This window comes from Bos indicus, chromosome 10, assembly GCF_029378745.1.
Source record: "Bos indicus isolate NIAB-ARS_2022 breed Sahiwal x Tharparkar chromosome 10, NIAB-ARS_B.indTharparkar_mat_pri_1.0, whole genome shotgun sequence".
Classification (NCBI taxonomy): Eukaryota; Metazoa; Chordata; class Mammalia; order Artiodactyla; family Bovidae; genus Bos; species Bos indicus.
Genome location: NC_091769.1, coordinates 74,518,657 through 74,544,322, shown reverse-complemented (window position 1 = coordinate 74,544,322; position 25,666 = coordinate 74,518,657). Strand labels below are relative to the sequence as shown.

General features: G+C 38.5%; 1 non-coding gene and 1 pseudogene across 1 annotated transcript; both read left to right on the top strand.

Moving 5' to 3' along the window:
* The first annotated feature begins 3,284 nt into the window (after window positions 1-3,284).
* Window positions 3,285-3,357, top strand: TRNAC-GCA (transfer RNA cysteine (anticodon GCA)). The gene has a single exon. It is a non-coding gene; the product is annotated as a tRNA-Cys (tRNA).
* Window positions 3,358-7,095: 3,738 nt separating this feature from the next.
* LOC139185163 (protein tyrosine phosphatase type IVA 1 pseudogene) lies at window positions 7,096-7,596 on the top strand (annotated as a pseudogene).
* Window positions 7,597-25,666: the final 18,070 nt, after the last annotated feature.

The following is a 25,666-nucleotide window of genomic DNA, read 5'->3' as shown; positions in this document are numbered from 1 at the left end:
ATCACTTCATGGCAAATAGATGGGGAAACAGTGGAAACAGGGACAGACTTCATTTTGGGGGCTCCAAAATCATTGCAGATGGTGACTGCAGCCATGAAATTTAAAGACGATTGCTCCTTGGAAGAAAAACTATGAGAAACTTAGACAGCATATTAAAAAACATTTACAAAGAATCATTACTTTGTCAACAAAGGTCTATCTAGTCAAAGTTTTGGTTTTTCCAGTAGTCATGTATGGATGTGAGAGTTGGACTATAAAGAAAGCTGAGCGCTGAAGAATTGATGCTTTTGAACTGTGGTGTTGAAGAAGACTCTTGAGAGTCCCTTGGACTACAAGGAGATCAAAGCTGTCAATCCTAAAAGAAATCAGTCCTGAATATTCATTGGAAGGATTGATGCTGAAGCTGAAACTTCAATACTTTTGCCATCTGATGTGAAGAACTGATTCATTAGAAAAGACCCTGATGCTAGGAAAGATTGAAGGTGGGAGGAGAAGGGGACAACATAGGATGAGATGGTTGGATGGCTGTAGAATCATCGATTCTACGGACATGGGTTTGAGCAAGCTCTGGGCGTTGATGATGGACAAGGAAGCTTGGTGTGCTGCAGTCCATGGCATCACAAACATTTGGACATGACTGAGTGATTCAACTGATTGAATAAACAACCAGAATGGTCATATAATCAAATCATGGTCAGATAAGTCAAATAATGTCCTTTCATTTGTTGTCCCCTTAAATGCAAAAGCAATAACAGCCTTTTTAAAAATGACATATAGTTAATGTACAATATCATATGTTTCAGGTGTACAACATAGTGATTCACAATTTTTAAAGACTGTATTCTACATATGTGCTGTGCTCAGTCACTCAGTTGTACCCAACTCTTTATGACCCCATGGACTGTGGCCCATCAGGCTCCTCTGTCTATGGAATTTTCCAGGCAAGAATACTGGGGTGGATTACTATTTTCTACTCCAATATTCCACTTATAGTTATTATAAAATGTTGACTGTATCCCTGTGTTGTACAGTATATCCTTGTAGCTTATTTATTTTATACACAAAAGTTTATAGCACTTAATGCTCTATTCCTAACTTAACCCTCCCCCTATTCCCTTTCTGCAGTGGTAACCACTCTTTTGTTCTTGTATCTGTATATTTCTGTTTTATATTCACTAGTTTGTTTTATTTTTTAGATTTCACATGCAAGTGATATACTTATGTGTCTTTCTTTTACTCACTTATTTTTCTTAGCATGTGTATGTGTTTGTGTGTGTATTAGTCTCTCAGTCATGTCCAACTTTGCAATGTTATGGACTGTAACACACTAGACTTCTCTATCCACGGAATTCTCCAGGAAAGAATACTGGAGTGGGTTGCCATTCCTTTCTCCAGGGGATCGTCCCAACCCTGGTATTGAACCTGGGTCTCCTGCATTGCAGGCAGATGCTTTACAGTCTGAGTCACCAGATAAGCCCTCTCTTAGCTTAATACCCTCCAAGTCCATCCATGTTGTTGCAAATGGCAAAATTTTGTTCTTTTTTATGGCTGAATAGTATTCTAGTGTGTGTGTGTGTGTGTATCATATCCTTTTTATTTAATCATCCATTGATAGACACTTAGGTTGCTTCTGTATCTTGGCAATTGTAATAATACTGCTATGAACATTGGGGGTGCATGTATCTTTTCAAATTAGTGATTTGGAGTTTTTTTCAGATATATACCCAGGAGTGGAATTTTTGGGTCATATCGTAGTTCTGGGGCTTCCTGGTGGCTCAGTGGTAAAGAATCTGCCTGTGATGCAAGAGCTGCCAGAGACACAGGTTCGATCCCTGAGTCAGAAGATCCCCTGGAGGAGGACAAGGCAACCCACTCTAGTATTCTTGCCTGGAGAATACCATGGACAGAGGAGCCTGGTGGGCTACAGTTCATAGGATCGCAAAGAGTTTGGACAGGTCTGAAGTGATTTAGCATGCATGCACATTGTGGTTCTATTTTTAGTTTTTTGAGACACTCCGTACTCTTTTCTATAGTGGCTGTACCACTTTACATTCCCACCAACAGTATACTAGTGTTTCTTTCTTTCTAAATCCTTTCCAATGTTTATTTATGTTCTTGTTGATGATAGCTATTCTGACAGGTGTGAGGTGATACCTCACTGTGGTATTAATTTTCATTTCTCTGATGATTAAAAATGCTGAGCACATTTTCATGTGCTTATTATCTGTATGTCTTTTTCAGAACGATGTCTATTAAGGTCTTCTGCCCATTTTTAAAATCAGGCTTGTTTGATATGAAGTTGTGTCAGCTGTTTACATATTTGGGATGAAAGTGAAACTGTTAGTGCTCAGTTGTGTCCAACTCTTTGAGATCCTATGGATTATAGCCCACCAGGCTCTTCTTTCTGCCCATGTAATTCTCCAAGCTAGAATACTGAAGTGGAGAGCCATTCTCTTCTCCAAGGGATCTTCCTGACCCAGGGATTGAATCCAGGTCTCCCGCATTACAGGCAGATTCCTTACCATTTGAGCCACCAGGAAGGCCCAATATTTTGGATATTGACCTTTTAATGTGATATCATTTGCAAATATTTTCTCCCATTCAGGTTATATTTTCATTTTGTTGATGGTTTCCTTTGATGTGCCAAAGTTCTGGGTTTAAGTATGTTAGATTTTTTGATCTTTGCTTTATTTCCATTGCTTTAGGAGATAGACCTAAATAAGTATTGCCACAATTTACGTCAAAAGTGTTCTGCCTATTTTTATTTTATGAACTTTATGGATTTTAATTTTACATTTAGGTCTTTAATTCATTTTGAGTTTATTTTTATTTATAGTGTTAGATAATGTTTTAATTTTATTATTTTACATGTAGCCTCCAGTTTTCTCAGTATCTCAAGATACTCTCTTTACTCCATGGTGTATTCTTAACTCTTTTGTCACATATTGACCATAGGTATATATTGTTTATTTCTGGGCTCTCTATTCTCTTCCATTGATTTGTCTGTTTTTGTGTCCATACCATGCTGTTTTTATTATTGTAGCTTTGTGTTGTAGTCTGAAGTCAAAAAGCATGATGCCTTCAGCTCTGTCCTTTTTATCAAGATTATTTTGGCTATTTGAGGTCTTTTCTGTTTTCATAGAAATTTTTAAATTATTTGTTCTAGTTCTGTGAAAAATTCCCTGGGTATATTGACAGTGATAATAATAGGCCATTTAATTAAGAGATTATCAATTGCATTATACATATCTTAAATTAGAAATGCTAATTATTATCTGGGAGATTCCCTGGTGGCTCAGATGGTAAAGTGTCTGCCTGCAATGCAGGAGACCCAGGTTCAATCCCTGGGTCAGGAAGATCCCCTGGAGAAGGAAATGGCAACCCACTCCAGTACTCATGCCTGGAAAATTCCGTGGATGGAGAAGCCTGGTGGGCTACAGTCTATGGGGTCGCAAAGATTATTATTCACCATACATTACTCACTGAAAATGTTTCAGTGTGATGCTGTAAATCCTTTGCAGAACTATGTATATTTTAATGCATGTAGTTCTCCATGCAAATAGTAAATATGTTTATTTGACTTCCTCATTTGGATATGTTAACGACTGATTCAGGTTCTGGATGTCAGAGATAGTAATTTAGAGGTTGTTAATGGAGAAGACGTTAAAATATTTGCAAGTAGTATCCCAGTAGAAGTTTCCTGAATTTCAAGTATACTAGAATTGATATCCTCTGAACTGAGAGCCATATAAAAGTTGTGTTTGTTTGTTTGCATAATATACATTTTTGCAAAAGAGAAATCCAAGGTTACAAAGATATTGAAGAATCATGGCTAATAACAAAGTTTCCAACATTTATATCTATAAATTGTGAAAACTAGGATCCCCATACCTCAACAGTTTCAAGCAGCCCATATCTATCCATGGTTTCCCTTGAAGCAAAAGAGGCAATAGATATGAGATGAGTATCTCAGAGGCATGCAGGGATGAAAGGAGATGCAACTCTGGAGGGGTTGTGGTGTGGTTACATTCTCCCTGGAGAAGTGGAATATAAAACTTTCAGGTTAATATTGTACAGTAATTGTATTTCTTAAAATGTTATCTGCTCCCTTTAGAAATGGTATGATAGCAAATGATGTTGGTCTGTCTTTCTGAGGGACTAATGAGAAGAGGCAAGAGAACATTCCTGTCAGTGCTACTTCATCAAGGACTCAAGAGTCAGTGTGCAGAATGCTACAGAAAAGTGTTACCACAGCAGTGAGAAGTATAATGTGGTTAATGGGTGCAGTTCTCAGTACGAGGGTAAGTGTGATGTTTATGAGATTAATGTAAAGCCATGGGGAAAAAGAGGACTGATATCCTCCCCATCTTAGCTGTATGCCATTGAGCAGAAATAATGTCTGAAGTAGGATGAACATGAAGGAGGGGTCCCAGTGTTTTACCGGTGAATCTAGATGTCAGTTGAAGGAGAACAGGAGGAGGAGAAAGAAAACAAGCAGCTGAAGAATGAATACCTATAGCCCCTTGACTTTCTTGTTGGGCTAGGAAACTCTATGACCCTAACATATAGAGAATATGAATGTTTTTCCTTCTTCGTTTTTTAAATGAACTAGAAGAATGGATAGCAAATCCATGGGAAAAACAAAGGGAAAACCTTGGGAAACCATCCACCAGATAATGAGTCTTTTAACATCAAAATTCAGTTTTTCCTTATCAGTATAACTGAAAGTTAGTGAGGAAACTTGCTTTACTGTTTGATGAGTTATTTTAAGTTCCTCTTATTCTTTTTTCCTACTATTATCCTGCTGTGCCTTAGATGTATATAGCAATTTATGTTCACAGAGCTCAAAATATTATATGTTATCTCATTTATCTTCAATCCCTAGAATTTTATACCCATGTAAAATTTTCCTAGGCAGGTCCTATAAATTCGATGATATATATTTGGGCACATTTTACCCAAGGGGCTCTTAGATGTTAAGAACTGTCAGGGGCTATTTTTAGATTACAGGGAATTTAGCATTTCTAAAAATAAAGATTCCACCGACTAGATTCCTCTGCATTGCTGAAAGCAGCCTTTGGAGCAGAATCATCAGCAGGAATTCAATAATCCCTGAGTAGAAAGGCCACAGAGTAGCATGCGAACTGACCTTCTCTCTTGGGAGTTGGTAATGAGGCAGATGGCTCCAAAATTAAAGGCATATTCTGCCCTATATTTCTGCACTGATGCTACAAAGAAGTGGATATATCACTTTTAGGATGACCTCTAAAACTATCTATATACCACAGTTGGATCTCAAATAGCAGGAAGCTAGATATATTAGACGGAGAAGGCAATGGCAATCCACTCCAGTGTTCTTGCCTGGACAATCCCAGGGATGGCGGAGCCTAGTGAGCTGCCATCTATGGGGTTGCACAGAGTCAGATACAACTGAAGCGACTTAGCAGCAGCAGCTACATTAGAAAGAGTTTGGACTTTTGTGAGAATCCATATTTTAACTCTTACCAGCCCTTTTAAAAATGGAACAGATGCAGGAAAGAATGTATCTTATGGTTATGCCAAGGGACCTGAATTACTAGAGCATAGGACAAATGTGGTAAAGGTGAGTGATAAGATGGAAAGGTAAGCAATGCCAAGACAATATATGGCATGAGAAAAATTCTGGATTTTATTCTGATATAAGGGAAGTTAGCAGAGAATTTTCAGTCAGGAAGTTCTGGTCTACCCCTTGGAAACAGAGTCTAGAAAATTGCTAAGAGACATCTATGCCCAGTCCCATGTACACCCTTCACTTCTCCATGCAAGAGCCTGATGCCCTGCCACCCACAGTGCAGCTGTATGAATAGACCACAGTCTTCAGTGAGTATTCCTTTCTTTGGTTACATTTGTGGAGTTTCTGACAGGCAGTGGAGATTACTGCCAGGCACAGCACAGCCTCTTTGGAGACAGGTGACATACAGAAATTCATCACTGTTTACCAAGAAGAACCCAAAAATCAGCTAACCTGGAAAAAGTATTGAATTGAAATCTGCAGAATCTTTGCAATGAGTTCTAATCAAGATGGAATAAAAATGCAGTGTGCTTCCTATCCATTGCCTTAGGATTACTGGACTGAAGGATTGCTGCTTCTTGTCAGGAAGTTCATTTCATTTCCTATTACTTCCAGCTTCACACCCAAAGCACTGAGAATTTCAAATGGAGTATATTTAAATAGACCAGTTTCTTTGTGTTATTTTTTTCAATTTATAATTTTTTTTCATAACCCTATTGGATGAGGGCTGGATGAAGCACAACCTGGAATCAAGATTACCAGAAGAAATATCAATAACCTCAGATACACAGATGACACCACCCTTATGGCAGAAAGGAAAGAGGAACTGAAGAGCCTCTTGATGAAAGTGAAAGAGGAGAGTGAAAAAGCTGGCTTAAAACTCAATATTCAGAAAACTAAGATCATGGCATCCAGTCCCATCAATTCATGGCAAATAGATGGGGAAACAATGAAAACAGTGACAGACTTTATTTCTGGGGTTCCAAAATCACTGTAAATGGTGACTGTAGCCATGAAGTTAAAAGACGCTTGCTCCTTGGAAGAAAAGCTATGACCAACCTAGAGAGCATATTAAAAAGCAGAATCATTACTTTGCCAACAAAGGTCTGTCTAGTCAAAGCTTTGGTTTTCCCAGTAGTCATGTATGGATGTGAGTTGGACTATAAAGAAAACTGAGCACCGAAGAACAGATGCTTTTGAACTGTGATGTTGGAGAAGACTTGAGAGTCCCTTGGACTGCAAGGAGATCCAACCAGTGCATCCTAAAGGAAATCAGTCCTTCATATTCATTGGAAGGACTGATGCTGAAGCTGAAACTCCAATACTTTGGCCACCTGACTCATTGGAAAAGACCCTGATACTGGGCAAGACTGAAGATGGAAGAAGAAAATGAAGACAGAGGATGAGTTGGTTACTTGATGGACATGAGTTTGAGCAAACTCTGGGAGTTGGTGATGGACAGGGAAGCCTGATGTGCTGCAGTCCATGGCATTGCAAAGAGTCAGTCATGACTGAGCGACTGAACTGAACTGAACTGAGTTAACATGGCTTAAATAAACCTTCCAGATCCTGTGGAAGTCTCATACAAGAACATGAGATTTCCTATTAAATTCAATCTAACCAATGCAACCTTAAAATTTTTTGTAGAGAAATTTAAGAAGTAAGGATTTATTGCAATAGAATAACACGGCCCTTGTGGATAAAGAAGGCATTCATGTTCACAAGTGGCCTTTTGATGATGGTGTCCCACCATCTAGCCAGATTGCTGATGACTGGTTAAATCTTTAAAAAAATTAAGCTTTGTGAAAACATGGAAACATGGTTTTGTGTTGCTACCAATGTGCAGGTCTTAGCAGAGTCCAGTGCTTGTCATCCTGATATTAACTGAAAGTAGAATGAAATATGAGGATTCAGTGCAGTTCATAAAACAAAAGAGGGGGTGGGGATTTTAATAACAAGGAACTTTTGTACATGAAGTATTGTTCTAAAATATGAATGTGCTTCAAAACTCCAATGGCCATAGAAGCAACTGTTGTAATCAATAAAACCAGAATGCCTAATGTTGCCTTAAAAGTGGAATTTGAGATAGGACCTAATTTGCCCTTCTTAATTAGCCAACACAGTGGTTTAGTGAATAAGTCTTAGAGAAGCTTCCATAGTAGTCTGAAAAGTAGTTTCACCAAATCACAAGCTTGGCATAATTATAATCTCTGTGTCTCAGTTACAGTCGGCCTATTTTGATACTTAACAAAAGATTCTCATTGTGCAGCATTTAAAATGTACCTATTACTTGTGCCAGTGTGAAATCATGCAGAATTGTGTTGTCTTTAAATTGATTCTCATCCAGAATCTTACCAAAGTATAAAAAGTTTGGGATATCAGCTGCCAAAATACCCAAACACGATACTTATTTTTTTTTTTTTTTTTGCAACCCCATGAATCACAGCTCGCCAGGCCTCCCTGTCCATCACCAACTCCTGGAGTTCACTCAGACCCACGTCCAATGAGTCAGTGATGCCATCCAGCCATCTCATCCTCTGTCGTCCCCTTCTCCTCTTGCCCCCAATGCCTCCCAGCATCAGAGTCTTTTCCAATGAGTCAACTCTTTGGAGTTTCAGCTTTAGCATCATTCCTTCCAAAGAACACCCAGGACCAATCTCCTTTAGAATGGACTGGTTGGATCTCCTTGCAGTCCAAGGGACTCTCAAGAGTCTTCTCCAACACCACAGTTCAAAAGCATCAATTCTTCGGCGTTCAGCTTTATTCACAGTCCAACTTTCACATCCATACGTGACCACTGGAAAAACCATAGCCTTGACTAGATGGACCTTTGTTGGCAAAATAATGTCTCTGCTTTTCAATATGCTATCCAGGTTGGTCATAACTTTCCTTCCAAGGAGTAAGCGTCTTTTAATTTCATGGCTGCAATCACCATCTCTAGTGATTTTGGAGCCCCAAAAATTAAGTCTGACACTGTTTCCACTGTTTCCCCATCTGTTTCCCAATGAAGTGATGGGACTGGATGCCATGATCTTCGTTTTCTGAATGTTGAGCTTTAAGCCAACCTTTTCACTCTCCACTTTCACCTTCATCAAGAGGCTTTTTAGTTCCTCTTCACTTTCTGCCATAAGGGTGGTGTCATCTGCATATCTGAGGTTATTGATATTTCTCCCGGCAATCTTGACTCCAGCTTGTGCTTCCTCCAGTCCAGCGTTTCTCATGATGTACTTTGCATATAAACTAACATGACATTGTTTATTTAACAATGTCATGTTAGCTTCTGCTGTATGACAACATGTATCAGCTATATGTATACAAATATCCTGTCCCTTGAGTCTCCATCCTATCGGCCCCTCTGTGTGTATGAAGTTATTTAAAAACTTATTTCATAACTTCATATGTATCTCCTTTTATATTCTTATGGAAAATCTCCATTTTGAAAATCTACATTGTACAGAAGCACATCTTTAATGACCCCAGACAAAAAAGCTTTACACTTAATCTTCATATTTTATAACACAACTTAATTAACAGTAGGGATTTGAAAAAAAATTGGAAAGGATATTAAATATTTTTCATAAAATGTTACCTTTGTTTTATTATAGAACATATAGCATATGTGCTTTAATCTGATGAATATTTTTAAAAGGTAGAGATGCTTTATCATACCTAAAATAATTTCCAATTATTAAATTTCTGATAGTCATAATTTTCCTAAAACACCAGAAGTTTTTTACCAACTATTACTTTTCTTTGAAGTGTAAATTTTTCCCCCTCTCCTCCCAATCTCTCTTGCAAAAAAAAAAAAGAGTTTTCCAGTAATTGCTGCTGCTGCTGCTGCTGCTAAGTCGCTTCAGTCATGTCTGACTCTGTGCGACCCCATAGATGGCAGCCCACCAGGCTCGCCCGTCCCTGGGATTCTCCAGGCAAGAACACTAGAGTGGGTTGCCATTTCCTTCTCCAGTGCATGAAAGTGAAAAGTGAAAGTGAAGTTGCTCAGTCGTGTCCGACTCTTCATGACCCCATGGACTGCAGCCAACCAGGCTCCTCCCTTCATGGGATTTTCCATGCAAGAGTCCTGGAGTGGGGTGCCATTGCCTTCTCCGCTTGAGTAGACATCAAATAATGTGTATATCTTTTGTGTTATATAACCTAACATTTAGATACTTGGTCACTTGCTTTATTTTTAACTGATAAAATAATGATGCATAGTAATGTTCAACCATATGTTTATAGTGTCTGGGAAAGTGTGGTTAGAGTTATGTGGGAGATATCATTTGTCAGTGTTCACCAGCTTGTAAAAACCCTAGTGTAAGAGCTTAGACATCTAAATAAAAAATAAAATGCAAAATATAAAATAAAATGTAAAGAGAGATTCTTGGCATTTATTACAGTGAAGCACTCAAGTTTATTTAATAATTTTATTTTACCCTTCCATTCAGGACTTGACCCTATGGACATGTCCTCTCTAAGGCATATGGATTTGATCTCCTTTTCCTTATTACATCCTCCTATCATGTCTCTTATATTCTGAATGCTCAGCTCTCTGGTACTAATAGAATTATCTGTTCTAAAATTGTAAATTCTTGTTTTATTTCTGTGTTTCCCTTTGGATAGTTTCTCCTCCTATGTCTTCAAGTTCATTAACCTTTTCTTCTATAATATTTAATCTTTAATTCACTCCATGTACTTTTTATCACATACATTGTAGTTTTCATCTATAGAAATTTGATTTGCAACTTTTTATGTATTTTATCTAGAATGCAGTTAAAAAATTGTTTTAATATCTTTATCTACTAGTTTTAGCAATTACGTCATTCCTGGATCTTTTGCTATCTCTCTCCTCATTGTTGTAATATTTATGTGCATGAAAATGCATCATTTATTGTGAATTTTGCTTCAGTGGGTGTTACATATATTTTTGCGTTCCTATAAGTCTTCTTCAGCCTTGTTTTGGAATGTAGATAATTTGTTAGGAACACTTTGATTGTTTTAGGTTCTCTTTCAAAGACATGAGGTTGGAACCACAGCATTATTTAGTCTAGAGCTAAAGTGTTAGTTGCTCAGTCGTGTCTGACTTTTTGTGACCCCATGGACTGTAGCCCATCAGACTCCTCTGTTCATAGAATTCTCCAGGCAAGAATACTGGAGTGGATAGCCATTTCCTTCTCCAGGGCATCTTTCCAACCCAGGGATAGAACCCAGGTCTCCTGCAGATGTTTTATCATCTGAGTCACAAAAGAAGCCTGTCTACAGCTAATTCGTCCCCAATACTGAAGCAAGATGCTTATGACTACTTCACATAATACTCTGTGAAGTGAGGAAGTGAGATATTTTCCAATCTGGAAGATGAAATAGGCATTATTCACAGTTCTATATAAGTGACACATACTGTTCCCTATAATCCTTTTCTTGTTAGCTCTTTCCTGAGCCTCAGATAATTTCCTCACATGTGTATTTTAATCAAGACTCTAGGCTGAAAAATTGAGGAATGACCTTATGCAGATTTACAGTGATTCTTTCCCTGTGCTGCTCTTTCCTCTTTGGTCATTTTTGTGAACTGTAGTTTCTTTAGTTTCTTGGTTCTCAGTTCCAGTTTGAGTTGTCTAGGTAAAGTGACCAGTTATCCCAGTATTTGGGTGGAAGGGGATCATGCGATGCAAAATTTTCATATTTAACACAGGGAGCCCTGCCCAGTGCTCTGTGATGATCTAGAGGGGTAGAATGAGGTAGGGGAAAGTGAGGGAGGCTCAAGAAGGAGGGGAGAGATGTATCTCTCTCTCTCTCTCTCTATCTATATATATATATGTATGTATATATATATAGATGTATATATATATATATATATACATCTATCCCCATATATATATGACTGATTCAAATTCTTGTAAGGCAGAAACCAACACAGCATTGTAAACCAATTATCCTCTTATTAAATAAATACATAAAATTTAAAAATTAGTGCATAAGACAAAAATTAAAATAAAATTGAGAAAGAAAGTGAAAATGAAAGTCACTCAGTTGTGTTTGACTCTTTGTGACCCCATCAACTATACAGTCCATGGAATTCTCCAGGCCAGAATACCAGAGTTGGTAGCCTTTCCCTTCTCCAGGGGATCTTCCCAACCCAGGGATCGAGCCTGGGTCTTCTGCATTGCAGGCAGATTCTTTACCAGCTAAGCCACAAGGGAAGCCCAAGAATACTGAGTGGGTAGCCTATCCCTCCTCCAGCAGATCTTCCTGACCTAGGAATCAAACTGGGATCTCCTGCCTTGCAGGCCAATTCTTTACAAACTGAGCTAAAATTGAGAAAGTCTTAGGCAAATTGGAACAAATTGGTTACCCTACTACAAGGCTATGTCTTGTTTTCCCTGTGGTTCTACAACCTGGAAACTCTCTCAAAATAATCAAATGGAGTACCTATAGGATGACCTCTTTGTTCCAATGTCTTTATGGTCACTGCCATTCATTGCCTGGTCTCAAAATCCACTGTCCCATATTGTGTCTGTTTATTTTTTCTTTTGATTGTTTCAAATGGGATGTAAATCTTCTATCTTTGCTGGAAGTGAAACTCATTTTGTCTTTATTTCAGTCTATCAGATTTTCTTCACCATCTCTCCCCTGAAAGTGTTCTGATTAGAAGTCACCAATGAGCTGTATGCTACAAAAATGTTATGGTCAGTTTTCAAGTTTCATTTTACTTAACCAATCAGCTGCATTTAACAACTGATTACTAATCTTCTTTGAAACAATATTTTCAGTTGGCTACCAGGATAAAATTGTTTTGGTTTTCCTTTAAGAAGTTACTCCTTCTTAGACTCCTTTGCTGAATCATCCTCATATCCTCAACCTGTAAATGTTATAGTGCCCTGGGGATTAGTTCTAGGACATCTTCTTATTTCTCTCTACACTCATTCTCCATATGACCTTATCAAGTCTCATAGTTTCATATATCTTTAAACACAAACTCCTAATTTTGTCTCTAACTTTCCAAAATTGTGTACTTAAGTGGCTACTCAAAATTTACACATGGAGAAGGTATCTCAAACTTAATATTTCCAAAACTGAACTCTTAATTCTCCCCAGTTCCTGAAACTGTTACTTTCAGATCCATCTTATTCTTAGTAAATGGCAGCTCTGTTATTCTGATTTCCTAAGCCAAAGTCTTGCCATCATCTTTGGTTACTTTTCCACACTTCTGATCCATCAGCAAATCTAGACAGCTCTATCTTCTCACTATCTTTACTTGCTTACATCCTATCCAAGTCATCATTACCTCTCATTGACATTATTATTATTACCTTACTTATACTAGGTAAGGTAACTCCTTACCTAGTTTCTTGGTTCACATGCCCATGTGTGTTTTTCACATGGTTTCTAAGTTACTAATCTCAAATTGTGAACTGGATTATGTTATTCATCTGCTTAAAATGCTTCAGTGTCTCTCATATCACTCATATTAATATTTAGTCCTCACCTTGACCTTCAAAGGACTATATGACCTAACCCAGTATTAAAAATACAATCACCTTTCTTTTTTCTCTATTCCATCTACAATGTTCTCCTTATTTTCTTCAAATATGGAAAGCACACTCCTGCCTTCAGATCTCTGACCACTGCAACTTAACTCTTCTTTTTGCCTAGAATGCCTGCTCAGAGATGGGTGGTTCACTCCATTATTTCCTCCAGATCTTTACTCAAAAGTCACCTTATCAGAGGGTCTTCCCTGACCATCTAATATAAAAGCACATTCTCCAACACAGTTCCTGTAATCTCCCTTAATTATTTTATTATATTTTTCTTCATAGAACACATTCCTATCTGCCCTGTTTATTGCACTGGGTTATTCCAAGAGAACAGGAATGTTGTTCGCAGAGACTTGCCCAACACTGGCACACAGTAGGTACACAATAGGTATTTGTTGAGTGAATAAGTGAGTGGGTAGAACTCTATAGTTGTGGACATTTCTTATTTAGGATATTAAACAATGCAACTGATACAAATTGAGCCCTGATTACCAAGTAACTTTTCAGGTTGAATGTAGCAGTGTTCTTCTGAGGCCCTCTCAAGTATTCTTATATCAGTTGCTGCTGCTGCTGCTAAGTCGATTCAGTCGTGTCCGACTCTGTGCGACCCCATAGACAGCAGCCCATCAGGCTACCCCGTCCTTGGGATTCTCCAGGCAAGAACACTGGAGTGGGTTGCCATTTCCTTCTCCAATGCATGAAAGTGAAAAGTGAAAGTGAATTCGCTCAGTCGTGTTCGACTCTTAGTGACCCCATGGACTGCAGCCTACCAGGTTCCTCCGTCCATGGGATTTTCCAGGCAAGAGTACTGGAGTGGGGTGCCATCGCATTCTCCAAAGATATCAGTTAGTTAAGCCTTATGTGTATATGGCTTTTATTGTTGGTTGAAATATCAAAGGATATAAATCAATTCAAAGAATCGTCATGCAGAAGGACTTTCATAATTCGAAGGAAAGGAAAAAATCTTCTTTCAAATGAATAAAGTTTGACCTTTAAGTTTCCAGATTTTCAGCTATTTTCTAATGTTTTGATTAGGGCAAACTGGCCCAATTCCTTCCAAAAGTATTATTCACCTGGACACATGATAACAGTATTTCAACAAAACAAAAATTGTACATTTTTCTCATTCAGTTTTAATCAGAAATCGATGTTTCACTTTTTCAGAAAACACTGAAATCATCAACCTGATTTCATTCCTTTAATCTCCAAAATATTCTTTCAATTTGGGTCCTACAGTTTATGAAACATTAAGTTTGAATATTTGTTATTATTTTTGATTGATGAAAATCTCCCTCCTCAGTTTTAGCAATAGAATTTTTTGCAAAGACAATATTTTAACAAGAGTTCTTTGTACTAGGAATTATATGGTTTCTTCTGTTGTAATGGGTGATTTTTGCTGCATCTCCCAGAAAGGTGGTATCAATAGCGGTGATTATAAGGGACAACAGATTCAAAACCTACTTATATACATTTTCACATCTACTCTGAAAATTTTCAGGGTAAAAATATTTGTGCCTTTTATTTAGGTATTTATATGTATGCCTACATTTTGTAGAAAATGTATATGTATATTTCAAAGTCATAGAAGATGACTTTGAAATATATATATTCTGCAATATTATATATTATATATATATATATATACACACTTGAATCAAAGGCTGCTTAAAATTTAGTTCATTGTAAGGAGTCATCATAATCTCATAATTATAAATAGATGTCACTTTAATGTGGAATTATTTTAATTTTAGAAATCCTATTTTTATCTAACACTTAATTTTCTCTCCATCACTCATTAATGAGTGACAGCTATGCAAGTGACAGGGCCTTAATCCCTGGGTCTGGGAGATACCCTGGAAAAGGAAATGACAACTCACTCCAGTATTCTTGCCTGGAAAATCCCATGGACAGAGGAGCCTGGAGGGCTGCAGCTCATGGTGTCGCAAAAAGCGACTGAGAGACTAACATACACAGTTGATTAACAATATCGTGTTAGTTTCAGTCGTACAGCAAAGTGATTCAGTTACTTATATGCATGTATCTATTCTTTTTCAAATTCTTATCCCATTTAGGTTGTTATATAACATTAAACAGAGTTCTCTGTGCTATACAATAGGTGTTTGTTATCCATTTTAAATATAGCAGTATATATATGTCAATACTAAACTGCCTAACCATCCCTCCCTTTCCCCACACTCCCCCTTGGTAACCATAAATTCATTCTCTAAGCCTATATTTCTGTTTTTTATATAAGTTCATTTGTATTTTTTTTTTTTAGATTTCACAAACAAGTGATATGATATATTATTTCTTTTCTGACTTCACTCAGTATGCCAATCTCTCGGTCCATCCATGTCGCTGCAAATGGCATTATTTCACTCTTTTTTCTCTTTAATAGATTGTAGGACCAAGTTCTCAGGTCTCTGTTGATCATCAAAATTATGATCCTTTGCTTTGATGAAAACAGGGAAAAATTGATAAAACCCTTTTGACTTTGCCTCAGCAAGACTTAATGACTTGCACTGGGTGAAAAAACAAAGGGGAAATGTTAACATTTTTTAAATGAATTTTTGTCTCTCTCTAGTTCCCAACTTTTTCTTCAGTAAGGAAACAGTCCCAATAAGTGAGAGCACTTTTCTCTGCTCCAGACTGTGTAAATATAGAATCACAAACTGGTAGTTTATTAACCAGTACTTGTCCCCTAATGTGTGTGGTCGATGAGTCAAAGCCCCTAACATTCCACATTCTATTACACCCTCTGTTCATAAACTTGCATAACCTGTCTGGTCCCTGAAGGCATCTGAGTCTGGCCCAGAAGACCCATAGACCTTCATCACTGCTGTTCTCTGTTTTTCCTCTCTGGGTTGCAGATCATCCCTCCCTCACCTTTATTTTGCCCGTGACTAGAGTTAATGCCAGACTGTTGACTGTACATCAATTAGGAGACTCTATTGCCATATTCCAGAAACGTCAGCTAGAATGCCTCCCTCTAGCATTACAGAGAGCTCTTTCTGAACAAAACTTATTTTTAGAAATGCAACATAGTGATTTTTTTCGAAAAGTAAAGTTTGAATTTCTATTTTATTTAGAAGCCTTAGGGACATTATGGCTGAGGAAATGCATTCTTCAGCCAAGAGACTTGATCATATTTTCCTTACAAGATGACAGTGGGTATTTTGCTAGAGTAAGGGTAATAAAATTAGACCTGTCATTCTTGCTTAGGTATCTGAGAAGTAAGTGTACAGCATGAACGATGCTGGCTCAGGCTTTTAGACCTGAGAAAAAGGAGCAAAAGTCTTCATTTTCAGTACTACCTGCACTTAGCGCCTGTTCTAGGCAAAGCCACTGCTCAAGGTCACAGTCTCAATTTTTCCTCAAACACGCTGCAGTGTGTAGAGATTCTAGCATCTCTGTTGAATCTATTCATAGCTACAGTCTTTCTATTACAGCCAAGTGTCCCCCAATACAAAGTGAGTCCTGGATGAGTCTCCACTATACCTAGCTTTGTTTAGTTGCTATGTCCTGTCTGAATCTTTTGTGACCCCCACAGACTGCAGCCAGCCAGGTTCCTCTGTCTGTGAGATTTCCCAGGCAAGAATACTGGAGTGGGTTGCCATTTCCTTCTCCAGGGGATCTTCCTGACCCAGAGATTGAACCCACATATCCTGCATTGGCAGGTGTGTTCTTTACCACTGAACCACCAGGGAAGCTCATATACCTAGCTTACCTTTCATTAACTACCACTCAAAATAAGCCTTGAGCCTGCACTTCCCTCTAAACACTGCCTTGATATCAGGACTGATCTCATGGAAGAAAACACTGGAGTTTGTTTTCAGCAAGATTGGTTATCAAGCAGGGAAAAAATATTCAGGCAAGATTTAGAGAGAGACCCAAGCAGGATTAGAGTCTCAGTGAGCACACTTATTTAAATGCTTTATTAAAAAAATGTTCCAAAAGTTTAACAAGACACATTTTTGCCCATTGCCATGGTTTGAGTTACTTTATAATAAATATTTTTCTATGTAAATATATGATTTTTATAGTATGCTTCTGCTAAATCACTTCAGTCGTGTCCAACTCTGTGCAACCCCATAGACAGCAGTCCACCAGGCTCCCCCGTCCCTGGGATTCTCCAGGCAAGAACACTGGAGTGGGTTGCCATTTCCTTCTCCAATGCATGAAAGTGAAAAGTGAAAGTGAAATCGCTCAGTCGTGTCCAACTCTTAGTGACCCCATGGACTGCAGCCTACCAGACTCCTCCATCCATGGGATTTTCCAGGCAAGAGTACTGGAGTGGGGTGCCATTGCCTTCTTCGTTTTATAGTATACACTTTGATATTTATTTATACTCTGCTGTCTCATACTCAGGACTTTACTCATGTAATACAGAAATATGAAAGAGAGGCTGATACATGAAGGCTGATGTCCATTAACATACTCCCCCATTTTACAACACACAGAGCTTGTTTTAGTTCTTGCCTGATAAGTGATGGTATTCTTCAATGAATTGTTTTGTTGCTGTTCAGGCTCTCAGTCATGCCCGGCTCTTTGCAAACCCAGGGATTGGAGCATTCCAGGCTTCCCTGACCTTCACTATCACCCAGAGTTTGCTCTAATTCATGTCCATTGAGTTGATAATACCATCCAGCCATCTCAACCTCTGTTGCCCCCTTCTCCTCCTGCCCTCAATCTTTCCCAGCATCAGCATCTTTTCCAATGAATCAGCTTGTCACATCAGGTGGTTAAAGTATTGGAGCCTCAGCTTCAGCATCAGCCCTTCCAATGAATATTCAGGGTCGATTTCCTTTAGGATTGACTGGCTTGATCTCCTTGTAGTCCAAGGGCCTCTCAAGAGTCTTCTCCAGCACCACAATTCAAAATCATCAATTCTTTGGCATTTATGCTTTTATTATGCTTCAAGGTCCCCATAGGATGATGAGTTTGCACTTGATAATTCTTTGGTTTGAGTATTATTAATAGCTCCTCTGTCCATGGGTTTCTCCAGGCAAGAATACTGGAGTGGATAGCCATTCCCTTCTCTAGGGGATGGTCCTGACCCAAGGATTGACCTTGGGTCTCCCACTTTAGAGGCAGATTCTTTATTGTCTGAGTCACCTGGATGCTTGGGGCTGGGACTCTGGGATGACCCAGAGGGATGGTATGGGGAGGGAGGAGGGAGGAGGGTTCAGGATGGGGAGCACATGTATACCTGTGGTGGATTCATTTCCATGTTTGGCAAAACTAATACAATATTGTAAAGTTTAAAAAGAAAATAAAATTAAACTAGAAAAAAAAGTTCACTAATCATTGTACCATACATGTGAATGTGCATGAGTTTTATCATTTTGTAAGTGAACATGCTTATTTTGTCTGTCCATTCTGAACAGTGAGATTTTCAATAATAATTTTATTTAGGTCTATATCTACTTAACAGAGAAGACAATAGGACCCCACTCCAATACTTTTGCATGGAAAATCCCATGGACGGAGGAGCCTGGGATGCTGCAGTCCATGGGGTCGCTAAGGTTTGGACATGACTGAGCGACTTCACTTTCACTTTTCACTTTCATGCATTGGAGAAGGAAATGGCAACCCACTCCAGTGTTCTTGCCTGGAGAATCCCAGGGATGGGGAAGCCTGGTGGGCTGCTGTCTATGGGGTCACACAGAGTCAGACACGACTGAAATGACTTAGCAGCATATCTACTTAAAGGACTCTAAGTTAGGTCTTTATAAACAGAACTTACTAGTTAAGAAAAACTAAATTCATGAAAGAATCAACCATAAACACAGAAATAGAAAATGCCAGCATATATCTGGATATACAAATGCATGTATGCTCACATGCTAACTCTAATAAGTTACAATAAACATGCAGTAAGGAATTCAGAGACAACCACAAATCTCTCTTCACTACTGCATCGATGAGGCTCCCTGCATTGGCTGCATATGGGAAATTACTTTTTCCCTCATTATCCTTGCTGTGGTACTCATTTATCTTCAACTGTATCCTCAGAAGTTCAAATAAGATTCATAACTTCCTTGCATTAGAAAATATATACCAACATATATTCTAAGATTGGTTAGTTTCTGTTACAAGTGCCTATAGGTTTGACTTTTTAAAGACAAAATATTTTCAAAAGTCTAACTATTTTTGTTTCTGTGTAAGAATATGAAGATTTGAATAAGAATAGCAACTTCAGATTATAAGACTCTCTTTTACTTGCTGCAAAATGGAAAGGACTCATACTCCTCTCTGGTTCTCCACAGAAACAGGAAAAAATATTGGTTTCAGAATTCTCAAGAGGAGAGTTTCCCATTTATAAGTATTTTTTAAAGTTATTTGCTTTATAATCATTCCCAACTATTTTTTAAGTATTTCCTATATCACTTCTCTCTAACCCAACACAGTAGCAGCTGAGATACCAAACTCTCAAATTTGTACCTCTAGAGTGTTTTACTATTTAACAATTTTGTTATAGGTATCAGAATTTATCTTCCAAAAAGTTTTAGCTACTTAAGTTTTTTAAGGCGAGAGCATAATTTATGAGAGATACCAGTCTTGTCTATGAAATTCCTGACACTGGCAGAGTAGAGTAATGAACCTAAAAAAAAAAAAAAAAAAAGCACTTACAAAGATGATTCCGTTCAGTTCAGCAGTTCAGTTCAGTTGCTCAGTCGTGTCCGACTCTTTGCAACATCATGGACGCAGCACGCCAGGCTTCCCTGTCTATCACCAACTCCAATGGAGATGATTAGGCACAATGTAAATTTTTTTTCTTTCTGTGTCTTCCTGATTCTTCCTCTACTTCCATTACCTTGGAAACCCAGATAACGGGAGACAAGATCAGTTTCTGGTGCTTCTCTAACTACTGGGGATTTTACATCCTTTAATAACTATAATTTTGCCAAATAAACTAGGGCTAGATTACTGAATCTCCCAGGCCATGGATTTAAAATCCCAACTCACCCATATTTTGTATATTAGAGAGAAGAAGCCTGCATTATTCACTTTCATCTATACATTTGCATGCCTGCAACTGACTCCAAGAGCAGTAACTTCAGACCCACAGAGAAGCATTCATTCTGAAGCGATTAGCTGGAGACAAAAGGAACAGTATGTCTCTCTGTTACAGGCCACCCAAGGCAGAGATTCTTTTGGTCTCTGTCTGTCCCTGTTTAATCAGTCCCTGCTTCCCCTACACCATGCTCAAATGACACATCTTCCCTCTTTATCATAGGTTGCTGCTGTTGTTTTAGTGTCTAAGTTGTGCCCAACTTTTTTGTGACCCAAAGGTAGCCCACCATACTCCTCTGTTGATGGGATTTTCCAAGCAAGAATACTGGAGTAGGTTAACCTTTCTTTCTCCAGGGGATCTTCCCCATCCAGGGGTCAAACTTGCATCTCCTGCTTTGGTAGGCAGGTTCTTTACCACTGAGCCACCAGGAATACTTAAACATAGGGCCTAATGTAAATGCTATGTATTTGCCTCTGCCCCCAGCTAGTGATTATTCTAATCGTTAGACCAAAACTAATTCTACAGTAATAGTTTATCAAAGGAGCAGTGAGGGTCATTGACATGATTTTTACTGATTTTCCTGGTAACTGATGAGTCCAGCCAACCTGATGTCGATTCCCTCTATAACCCTCCCACCCCCAACCCCACCATCTACAGTGAAGATTGCTGCTGTGTCCTGCCTGCAATCTGCTGCATGTGGTGGGATGCCCCTCCAGGATCTCACTTCAGATGTGTAAGATCCCCTATCTGTTAAACCGTTGATGTCTCTGTCACTGATTCTGGGCTCTTTCTTCAGTCTGAGGCTGGGCAAGTACAGGGCTTGTAGGCCAGCTTGGGTGAGCCCAACAGAGACGATTCAACTATTTCCTTTTCATATTCCATTTTACTATTCATCTTCCCATGTGATTAGAATATGGTTTTCTGTATTTGCAGTACTCATTGCACTTTATGACTCTCATACTTCTCAAATATGGTCCATAAGAAACCTTACTCAAAAGGAACAATCCTTTCTAGATGGACTATGTCAAGTGGGGCAGAGTTGTAAGAACCTGTAAGCATTTGTCTGAAAGCAAAATCTGCTTACCTTGCAATCTAGTCTTTTAAAAACTTTCTTACTCTGAAGTAAAAAGAATTGACATGATCCACCTGTACACCAAGACTAAGGCCATACTAGAGCTTTGGTGTCTGTTTCAATTATTTTCCAAAACTTGAACATGTCAGACAAACCCATAATGACACTCACTGTGCATCTCTCCTCCACATCTCAATCACTTGCCACTGAGAAGATTTAAGCACACAATGCTCCATTCACATCTATAATTTACATTCTTGCAATGAGTCACCTGCTTTATATTCTATAGGCATTTTCTTGGAGCGTTCACCATGGCTGTCCATTGAAGTTTCTGTGTTGGAAATAATTCAAGTATTGAGACAAAATTCACTTCCTCAAAGTGCAAGATATGCTAAGTAGTGACAGAGAAGTTCTGAGTAATAAATGTCAATCATGTGGCCACTTAATAGATACTTAACAGAGTAACTGTCAGGGTTCTGGACTTAGCTGCCTGTATAGTTCTGGACAAGGAGATGTCCCACAACAGGAAGTGCTAGTGAGTAGGATAGACCATCTCCCTATAACACAACTGCCTTGATTTACTTTCTTGATTTCATTGGACACGGAGGGTGCCAGTGACCAAAAATTTCTGTTGAAATAGAACCCATATCCCACCTCCATGAAAATGAATGCTATCAAAACAAGGCCAGCCACCTTTAACAGTTTCATAAAGAAAGTGGAGACCTTCTATTACTCCAATATATAATATAAAGTTTAAAAAAAAAGAGGGTGGAGACATTTAATAAACCTGATTTATTTTTTTTAACTAAGTTAAAACTTCTGTCAGATTCAGAATATATTCTGAGGGATTCACCTCTAAAAGTTATCCCAAGGTACACATCCCTCTCTTTCTGGGGTTCTGAATTGGTGCCCTGGAACATCTGTGTCTAAATCTGATTTACTGCTTTTTCAACCTTACCCTGTAATTTTCAACTCTTCTTTTTCACTTTTTCTTTGACCTTGTAGTGTAAGCCCTGACAGATAGGTTTTCTTTCAATTTTTTTTTTTAAATGAAATTTCCTGATTTAAGCTTTGATTACCCAGGCATGTAGTTCAAAGATGACCATGTTAAATAAACATGTTGCCAACCTTGGGTCTAGATAAAGAGCCAGGCCACCCCTCCCTGAATCCCAAGGCCTCTTTAAGTATCTTGGCTGAGTTCAATAATGATCATTTAGACCACTTGTTTTTCTCTTCCTGTGCTTTAAATTCCTACTCATATGTTATAAATTTACCAATAAATAGTGAGCATGTGAAACTCTCGGCCTCAACACTTGACCCCAGTAAAACCAATAAACATGGAACCCAGGCCCAAACCCTCTGTCCGTCTCTGCTTCAGTCTTGCTGTGTGGCCCCAGGAAAACTGTGCAGGTCCCAGGACTTGTAAGTGATAAGCCTTTTTTCCTTTTCTTAAAGTTTCCTAATGGTTATATCGGAGGGTATCTTGCAGTCAGAATAAGAACCATGAGGGCCAGTCTAGCCTCAGCATTGTTTACCGATAGGCTGAAGGCTGAACCCATCAAAAAATAGACTTCATCTTTTCATATTTTGGATACTTCATATAGCTTGTAAATGTTCCCTCTGCCTTAATGTCTAGCCATCAGTCTGCTTACTTATCCTTATCCGCAGGCACTAAGAGGTATATTAACTGAGAATACCATCTCTTTTATCTCCCTTAATCAACACCCTGCTCCAAGAGCACTATTTTAAGCAGTGTCTCTGACTCTCCTAGAGGCTAAAGGGGATTAGGTTCAAGAGGGAGGGGACATATGTACATCTATGGCTGATTCATGTTGATGTTTGACAGAAAACAACAAAATTCTGTAAAGCAATTATTCTTCAGTTAAAAATAAATTTTAAAAAAGGAATCTGAATACTTAAGACATAGGCATATGGTTCATTCATTGACAGCAGTATATCCTTCAACTATCCAAGGAAAATAAACTACATGAACTACCCAATAGGATTTCCAGTTCTGTACTTCAAGAAGTAAATCCTCCTTCAGTTTGACTAAAAAATTAATTGGACCCAGGATTTACTTAGACTTTAGAGTGAATTTGTCTGTTTACAAAAGTACTCCTAAATACAGTTAGGATTAAAAGTTCAAAATTCACAAAAAGAGGTGTAGATAATAATATAATGGCTATGAGGATGTCTTACTGTGTGGAGCTTTCTTGAATTAGAGAATCATGGAGCCACCAATGGAGACCTAGAAGCAAGAAGATAATCCTCCAGCTGCAGCCAAAAGGCAAAGGTCCAGGCATCTAATGGAATACAGAGATCAGCCAGGACAAGCTTTCACAAGCAAAGAAGGGAGAACTGGACAGTAATCTCAGTATCTATGTGAACAAATATCAATACATACCTGAAGCTGAAATCAACTCAATACCAGTTTGGGTACGAAAATTTGGTATTTGACGCTGGGTCAGCATTCAACTCTTTTCAAACTTATTTTAAAGAATTGTCTTTGTACTTATGTGTTCCTTTTCAGGGTAATTTTCAATACTGAAATGAATGTCTTTGGAGTTTAAATAATTTAAATCATATTCATAGAGTTGAAGCAGAAATAAAGTAGATAGGCACTGACAAAACTTAGCAGTGCTGTGAAACCATTGCGGCTGAAAATAGTACGAAAGCTATTAGTAGTATTAGTGTTACTGTCATTAAAATAATTTGAAAATAGAGTGCTTTGTAAGATGCAGTTGGTTGACCTGTTTTGAAGACTGTTTGTTCTCCTAAGTCACACAACACAATCAACATAGATATAGAAACGTTTAAACTTGAGTAAGTCAGGTGAAATAAGAAGCCTGTTAACTTATAACTCCATATGTATATTAAGGTGAAAATTTAATTGACTTCCCTAAGAGTTTAGGTCCATGTAGAGTGCAAAGATCTTACATTCAATTGGTATTGGCTTTAAAAAATGATGAAAAACACCTTTTTCCACACCCCTATATCATTTCAACCTCATTAAGAGTTTCTTCCTTTACCTATCTAGGGATAAAGGCTTGGCAATATCACAACTGATTGTTTTGTATAAGCTTTTCATTTTAGCTGGATACCTTACTGTGGAACAGACATTAGAGTCAAGCAGCACATTGCTTATTGCTTTCTGGAATATCAAGTTCCTTGTAAAACAATGTGTTCCATACAGTATTGGTTTCTGTTATTAGACTATGTATTATTACCTAAGGGAGGAGACAGGGTGCCACTCTAACAGAAATAGTGCTGATTAAGAGTTGCTGGTCAGTTTACCTTTCCAAATTTAGTGTGATTAAGTGTGATAATGACAGATACAGCACAGTATCATATGCAGCTCTTAAATACTAAGGGAACTTGGAAGTTTGTTTCAATTGATTAATTATAACAATATTCACTTTTCTAATCTGTTGCAGACTGTAATGTGGAGGGTTTTACATTTAACAACCCTCTTTCTGATCTTAAAGAGAAAAATGTCTACCTTAAGTACTTCAAATGATTTATGTTTCTGTTTTGCTCTGTAATAGCTTTAGAGTATCATTTTCACAGTTTTCTCATGAGATAGAAACTACACTGTGCAAATGTTTTCTTTTTCAAATGCTCGTCAAGTAAACAATGTTACCCGGCACCATACTGTTTTTCTTCCCATTCCATTTTACCAGTTGAAGGTCCATTTCATATGAATTGTGAAAATGAATCATTAGGAAGGACATATTACACAGGACAGCAGGCAATTACAAGAGACTTCTAGGAAGGAGCAGGCAAATGCTTCATTTCATCCTAAAAATTTTGGGTGTGCTTTGCAACAAGTGGCTAACCTGAAGGAGAGATGATCTCTCTTGCTGGGAGGGATTGGGGGCAGGAGGAGAAGGGGACGACAGAGGATGAGATGGCTGGATGGCATCACTGACTCGATGGACGTGATTTTGAGTGAACTCCAGGAGTTTGTGATGGACACGGAGGCCTGGAGTGCTGCAATTCATGGGGTCACAAAGAGTCGGACATGACTGAGCGACTGAACTGATTGACTGACTGACTCATTGAAAAAAACAGTTTTATATTGTCCAGAACAGGAGAAGCTATAATCATACACTTTCAGTTCAGTTCAGTTCAGTCACTCAGTTATGTCTGACCGTATGCGACCCCATGAACTGCAGCACGCCAGGCCTCCCTGTCCATCACCAACTCCCGGAGTCCAGCCAAACCCAAGTCCATCGAGTCGGTGATGCCATCCAGCCATCTCATCGTCTGTTGTCCCCTTCTCCTCCTGCCCTCTATCTGTCCCAGCATCAGGGTCTTTTCCAATGAGTCAGCTCTTCGCATGAGGTGGCCAAAGTATTGGAGTTTCAGCTTCAACATCAGTCCTTCCAATGAACACCCAGGACTGATCTCCTTTAGGATGGATTGGTTGGATCTCCTTGCAGTCCAAGGGACTCTCAAGAGTCTTCTCCAACACCACAGTTCAAAAGCATCAATTCTTC